We start from the raw sequence: 7,536 nt of genomic DNA, 5'->3' as shown, positions 1-7,536 counted from the left end.
GTCCTGCTCAGGGCTGCAGAGGAAGGCAAAAAACCCCCGGGGACCAGTGCCAATCCGCCCCGGGGGAAAATTCCTTCCTGACCCCAGCAGCAGAGCTGGCGATCGGCTGTTCCCTGAGCACGGGAGCAAGACCGGCTCCCTCCTCGCACCGGCTGCTCACGCCTCCCAGGAGATGCCCCAGCCCTGTTCTCCCTCAGCCTGAAGCCATCTCAGGGGCTGCCCCGAGGGGCCAGGTGCCCCCAGTCTGATGGATCCTGGGGACCAGTGTCCTTCCCTTGCACCTACTGGGGACACCAGCGGGTGCTGCAAAGCAGTGAGACCCTTGCCACTTCTCTCCATCCCATTGCTTACAGCTGCACTGCTGCCCCTGGCTCCATGGCAGGGGAGGATGGTGAGCTCTGCAGTGCTTCTCCAGAAGGCATTCCCTTGCCCTGGCCATGGCTCTCCAGAGGAAAAGGCCTGAGCACCTTCTGCACCTGCAGGGATCAGTGGTGGTTGTAATCTCCTGAAGCAGGTTTTCCATCCATCAGATGGGCTTTAAAGGTGGCTTTGCATGCAGGAAAGTAGGTCCATTAGACTCTTCCTGCTTTTGTTCTGCCTCCCTCAACCTGTGCCAGGGAATTTCAGCTGCTCCTTAAGGGCTCCCTCTTAGGAGGTCTTCTAGCTGTCCCTGTGGCAGCTCTGTCTGTGGGGCAGGGCAGGCTGCTGCCTTTTATATTGCCTGGGGACATGGTGACTGCTGCGTTGTCAGGTGACAGCATTGTGAGGTGGCAGTGATGTCTGGTGTGAAGCCTCACTCACCGCAGCTCCCCCCAGAGAAGCCCCTCCCACTTAAGTTCTGTCCATCAAAGCTCCATCCACAGAAGCCCCACTCACACACGCCTTGCCCACCCAGGTCCTGCCCACCACAGTCCTGCCTGCCACCCCTTAGCCCAGCACCCTTTGGAGGAAGGCCTTTGGGGTGCTGGTCCCCAGGCATCCCTGTGCCCAGCAGGCCTCAAGCACTCTTCCTGCCCGTGGTGGCCATGCACAGGGCACAGATGCCGGGCATCCCACACATCTCCTTGGCCACCCAGCCCATAAGGACAAACCTAGTGCTGGACACCTGGTGCTTTTCTTGGGGTGTAAGTGGGTGTAAGTAGGTGTAAGCATCCATCTTCAAAACTGCTCCAAAACAAATGGTGTGAGGGATCAAAGATATCCCTGGTCTCAAACCTTGCCATGTTGACTACAAACAGGACCACTAACCTTGGGGTTCAGGGCTTTCACACCAAAGGGAACTGTCCTCAAAGTGTCTGACTGTTTGCTTTTTTTTAGCATATTTGAGATGGATGCTGGTAGAGCCTGAAAATGAAGCAGGCCGTGTTAGGATGACACCCTTGAGTGTGAAAGCCCTGAGCTCCAGTGTTAATGTGGGTTGCTTGTGTCCTTCTTGGGTAGGTTTCAGGCCAGGAATGTTTTTCATCCCTTGCAGGGCTGTATGTGGGCTACCTGCAGAGGTTTCAGGCCAGGAACATCATTCAGCCTTCAAAGATTTAGTAGGAAGCTATTGCTGTATGTTTAGAATTTTCCAAGGAGGACACTAGTAGAGCCACAAAATGACATCAGGGACTCTTTGGACCATTCTCTTGGCTGGGAAAGCCCTGACCCCCAAGGTTACGGGGGCTGCTAGTGGGCTACCTGAGGAGGTTTCTGGCTTGGAAACTTTTTCAGCCCTCACAGATTTTTTTTGTTACCTACCATTGTCCTGGTTTTGGTCAGGATGGAGTTAACTTCATTTGTAGCAGTGGATGGAATGCTGTGTTTGAGAGTTAAAATGAAAGCAGTGCTGATAACACCCTGATGTTTCTAGTTGCTGTCAGACAGTCAAGGACTTTCTCAGCTCTTCCTATTTCTCTATTCATGAGAAAGGAGGGGGGAAGCCAGGACAGGTGACCCAAACTGGCCAAAAAGAGTATTCCATGCCAATTACGTCCTGCCCAGGATATCGGGGGCTGATGGGGGAAGAGCAGGGGCAGCTCTGGGACGCGCGGTTCTTGTGGGACGGTCGGGTTCTGGGACGGCTCTGGGTGGCACGGCCTGAGCTGTGGGTTTGGTGAGAAACTGCATTGTGTATCAACAGCTTCATATATTTTTTGCTCTAAAGTCCTGTTAGCATTGTTACATTGTATCTTTCTGTTATCTTAGTAAACTACCCTTATCCCAACCCACGGGCCTCTTAGTTTCTTGGTTTTGGGGTTATTTGCCCCTTCCTTTTCCCTTCCCTTGCCTCTAACCCCCCCTTCCCTCTTCCCCTGCTCTTTTCCTTTAAGGAGCAGGCAGCTGCGTGGATCTCAGCTCTCAGCTGGGGTAAAACCACAACAACTATAAAGGTGGGAGATTCTCCCTGACCCTCCTTTTCTTAATAATTCTATAAATAATTAATAATTTTATAATTACTATTAATAATGATTTAACAAATATTAATGTTAACAATAATATTAATGGTAAATATGGTTAATATTAATTATTCAAATAGGTTAATAACAAAAGGAGGGCCAGGAAGAATCTCCCACCTTTATTGGACCCAGGTCAACTACTGTGACAGAGGATGAAGAAAAGGTGGAGGTACTTAATGTCATTTTTTCCTCAGTCCTTAACAGTAAAACCAGTTGTCTCCTCCTGATACACAGACCCCTGGGAAGAAAGATGGGGACCAGAAGTAGACAATGCCCCCAAAATTGTAGGGGAACTGGTTAGGGACCTACTCAGCCACCTTGATTTGCACAAGTCAATGGGTCCAGATGGGAACACCCAAGGGTACCTGGCAGATGTGCTCACCAAGCCACTTTCCCTTATTCACCAGCAGCCCTGGCTGACTGAGGTAGTTCCACCTGACTGGAAGCTGGCACATGTGACACCCATCTAAAAGAAAGGTGACCTCGGTGCTGGGGAAGGTGATGGAACAAATCACCTTGACTACAGTCATACAACACCTGCAGGACATCAGGCGATCAGGCCCAGACAGTACGGGTTTAGAAAAGGCAGATGGTACTTGACCAATCTGACCTCCTTCTATGACGAGATGACCTGCTGCTTAGTGGATGAGGAGAAGGCTGTTGATGTGGTCTACCTGAACTTCATTGAAGCCTTCACCACGGTCTCCAAAAGCATCCTGATGGAGAAATTTGTGCACCTTACCAGGCAGACATGATGCAAAGAGAGCAGAGCTTTTTGTTACAGAGTGTCTGGGTAACCAAGACAGGGAGGTACAGTATAAGGAATGGGATAAACATGCATCAGGTTATTATAGCTTAGACAAACCAGAAGGAAAAAAACAACAACTAAAAAACCATCCAAGTACAGACTGGTCCTAATATGAGTTGCATGGCCAGTGATATTCAGGAGAAGATGAGAAGTTTATTGCTACTTAGTTTATTACTGCTAAAAACATCCAGTCATCAGTTTCCACATGGCATCCTTGAGCTCCTGGTTCCTCATGCTGTAGATGAGGGGGTTCACTGCTGGTGGAAACACCGAGTAAAGAAATGACACTACCATATCCAGAATTGGGGAGGAAATGGAGGGAGGTTTCAGGTAGGCAGCCATGTCAGTGCTGATAAAAAGGGAGACCACGGCCAGGTGAGGGAGGCACATGGAAAATGCTTTGTACCATCCCTTCTCTGAAGGGATCCTCAGCACAACCCTGAAGATTTGTATGTAGGACTCCACAATGAACACAAGACACCCAAAAGCTAAAGAGAGACTGATCACAATGGCTCCAGTTTCCCTGAGGTAGGCATCTGAGCAGGAGAGCTTGAGGATCTGGGGGATTTCACAGAAGAACTGGTCAACAGCATTGCCATGACAGAGGGGCAGGGAAAATGTACAGGCCGTGTGCAGCACAGCATGGAGAAACCCACTGGCCCAGGCAGCTGCTGCCATGTGGACACAAGCTCTGCTGCCCAGGAGGGTCCCGTAGTGCAGGGGGTGGCAGATGGCAACGTAGCGGTCATAGGCCATGACAGTCAGAAGAAAGTACTCTGTTGAGAGAAAAAATATAAAGAAAAAGAGTTGAGCCAGACATCCTGTGTAGGAAATGGCCCTGGTGTCCCACAAGGAATTGGCCATGGATTTGGGTACAGTGGTGGAGAGGCAGCCAAGGTCAGTAACAGAGAGGTTAAGGAGGAAGAAATACATGGGGGTGTGGAGGTGGTGGTCACAGGCTATGGTGATGATGATGAGGCCATTGCCCAGGAGAGCAGCCAGGTAGATGCCCAGGAAGATGCAGAAGTGCAGGAGCTGCAGCTCCCGTGTGTCTGCAAAGGCCATGAGGAGGAACTGGCTGATGGAGCTGCTGTTGGACATCTGCTGCCATCAAGTGTGGAGACCTGTCAGAGGAGGAAAATGCACAATGAGAAGTAATGGAAATCTTCCTTGAGGAAAACTTCTTCCAGTTCTTAGGGAATACCCTCACATTGACTCTCTGTATTCAGGAAGTACTTCTAACAGGTCCCTTTTGGGAGCTCTGCTTTGTGCTGGCTTGAGCGTGCCACTGCTGGGAGGACGGTTGGCTGTGGGCTCTTGAGAACTCCTTTGGAAATCTGGTTTTCTCCTACCTGTACATGAGGAGTGTTTCTTCTGTCAGAACTCCCTGACATTGCTGCTGCAGTGCCAGTGAAACCTTCCCCTGAGTGCAGCGTGGGAAGAGCTGCTCTGTCCATCAGCCCTGGTCTCAGCTGCCCTGTGCTGGACGCTCTGTTTTCATGTCCTGTATTTTACTGTCAAAGAAACTGGACCCCACAGAGAGCTGAGGAATCCAGTCTCACAGGGCAGAGCTCCAAAGCCCTCCTGCAGTCTCATCCTACCCAAGGGGGACCTCAGCTCCCTGCTCCCAGCCAGGGACACACAGGGCTCAGTGCAGCTGCCCACACACGGGTGATGAGTGGCATTGCCACGGCCTCAGTGCTGAGATGTCTTCTGCATGGGGCTCCTCACTGTGGCTCGAGAGTCCCTGGGAGAGCGGTGCCATTGTGGGAGGCAGCCTGCAGCCCAGCAGGAGCCCCTAGAAGTCCTCAGTCCTGCAGATAGGGGTACAGAAGTGAATGTCAGTTCAGTGCCAGCCCCACAAATGGACATGCCCAGAGCCCCAGGTTAGGGTGGGACAAAGGATGTAAAGACAGGAGAGTAAATAGCAAGAAATGCTCCAGCCAAGGCTGGAATAACAGGGTCAGACAGACAGGCCCTCAGGGGTTTCTGCCCATGGCTGCAAAGTAGAAGACTCAGTGTGAAACAATTGTACGTTGTGGTCAGGGTCTATTCTGGATGGCAGAAACCAGTGGGCTTCTGTGGGAAAGAGACTTCACTGCAGGGGATGTCAGGGAGGAAGCCAAATCCCCACTACCAGGGCATTTCTGGGAGCAGCTCCTTCTCCCTCCCTGAGGGAGGTTTTTGTTGCCTGCAGCTGTACCTGAAGCTGCTTCTCTTTGCCCATGTCACCTTCCGCTCTGCTCACAGATCTCATCCAACATGCCCTCTGCTCAGCTCTGCTTTGCAGACCCCTCCTGGCATCAGGGCATTGTCCTGAGGAAACTCAGGACTCAGGAGATCCTCCAGTGTCATCATGAGAATCAAGTTTTCATTTATATATATATAAGTGGAAAAAGCCCACAGGAGAGGAAAAATCAAAGCAAAGACTTTGCTTTGCAGGAAAATGCTTCCTTGATGTTATTCTTCAAAGTCCCTCTGGAATTTCCCAAGGACCAGCTGGAGCTGGGAGCAAAGCTGACCCAGGCAGCATTATCTTTAAAGCAGAAGGGTCATATGCTGCCCTTCCCTGGGTTACTGCCTCAACACAGCTGCTGTTTCCATCCCTGTGGAAAGCTCACCGGGCACACTGAGATCTGACCCTGGCAGCAGCAGAGTCCCTGCCCCAGCACACAGCCCCTGTGGTGCCGGGACCCTGCTCACAAGGACAGCCCTGGGCACCCCTGCGTGCACACGCTGCTTCACACCTCTGCAGCCATGCCCAGGAGAAGACAGCTGTCCTGCCCTGTCCCTCTCATGGGGCAGAAGGGCATCCCTTCCAGGCAGCACTTTCTGCTCCTAGAGAGAACCTGTCCTCCTGACAGACCCCACACACTGCCCCATGTCCCAGCTTTAGGAGATCCCTCCAGGAACAGAACCTGCATTGCCCTGCACCCACAGACATACCAGGCAGAGTGCTGTGGAGATTTCTCCTCCAGTGAGCTCTCAGCATCCATCAGCTCTCTCAGCCTCACAGGTCTCCCCTCGGTGCCTCCAGGCAGTGTCCCCAGCCCTGTGTGCTTGGCAGAGGAGCTGCTCCTGGGCAGAGCTGTCTCTCTGCAGCACTGCAATGTTTCATAAACTCCCAGTGTCCCAGGAGCCCAGCCCAGCTCACAGCAGAGGACCAGGTGAAGGCATCACATACTCCATCCCCTCTGGACTTCTTTGAGTTGTGCTTGGAGCTCCAGGGAACCTACTTGGAAAGACAGTAAAGTCCTCAGTGAAGTTCCCTTCCTCAGCTGGGGAGAAATCCTTCTGTCCAGCAGTGTCCTTTCTCCTGATCAACCAGATCTGGGCAGGAGAATCACCTTTTCTTGTCTCCGCATCAGACAGGACCCCCAGGCAGGGACTGGGAGGGGACTCTTTCCCCCTGTGGAGGGTGAGGACTATTGCAAGTTATTCGTTGCACCTCATCCTTGCTTTGCAGCCCTGGGGCTGGAACGGGACCCAGCTCTTGCCTATGGCTGCCACACACCACTGATGCTGGCAGTCCTCCTGCTCCAGTTCCAGTGGGCACAGCAGAGGCACCTGCTGCCTGGGAGCTGCTGGTCTCAGCTTCCATGGGAATTAATAGGGGGGAGGCCAGGAAGGAGGAGTTCTGATGCCAAAGCCTGGTGACACCTGAGGGGCAAGAGGTGATCAGGGATAGACATGGGGAGACCCAAGGTCACAGAATCACAGAACATTAGTCTTTGGAAGAGACCTTGAAAGACCATCTAGTCCAACCCCCCTTATCAGAGCAGGATCACCTAGACTATATCACACAGCAACGCATCCAGGCAGGGCGTGAATGTCTGTAGAGAAGGAGACTCCAAAACCTCTCTGGGCAGTCTGTTCCAGTGCTCCATCACCCTCACAGGGAAAAAGTTTCTCCTTATATTCACACAGAACTTCCTATGCTCCACCTTGCACCCTTTGCCCCTCGTCCTATTACTGGCCATCACTGAGAGGAGCCTGGTACCATCCTCCCAACTCTCACCCTTTCCATATTAAAAAACATTAATATGGTCACTGCTCAGGCTCCTCTTCTCCAAGCTCAAGAAGTCCAGCTCCCTCAGTCTGTCCTCTTAAGGAATCATCTTGGTGGCCCTGCACTGGACTCTTTTAAGGAGTTCTCTGTCCTTCTTGAACTGAGGGGCCCAGAACTGGACACAACATTCCAGGTGCGGTCTCAGCAGGGTAGAGGAGAGTGGGAGAAGGACATCTCTTGACCTACGAACCACACTCCTTCAAATACATCCCAGAATGCCC

The sequence above is a fragment of the Gallinula chloropus genome (genome assembly GCF_964237585.1).
Source record: "Gallinula chloropus genome assembly, chromosome: 30".
NCBI classification, from domain to species: Eukaryota; Metazoa; Chordata; class Aves; order Gruiformes; family Rallidae; genus Gallinula; species Gallinula chloropus.
This window is presented reverse-complemented; position numbering follows the sequence as displayed.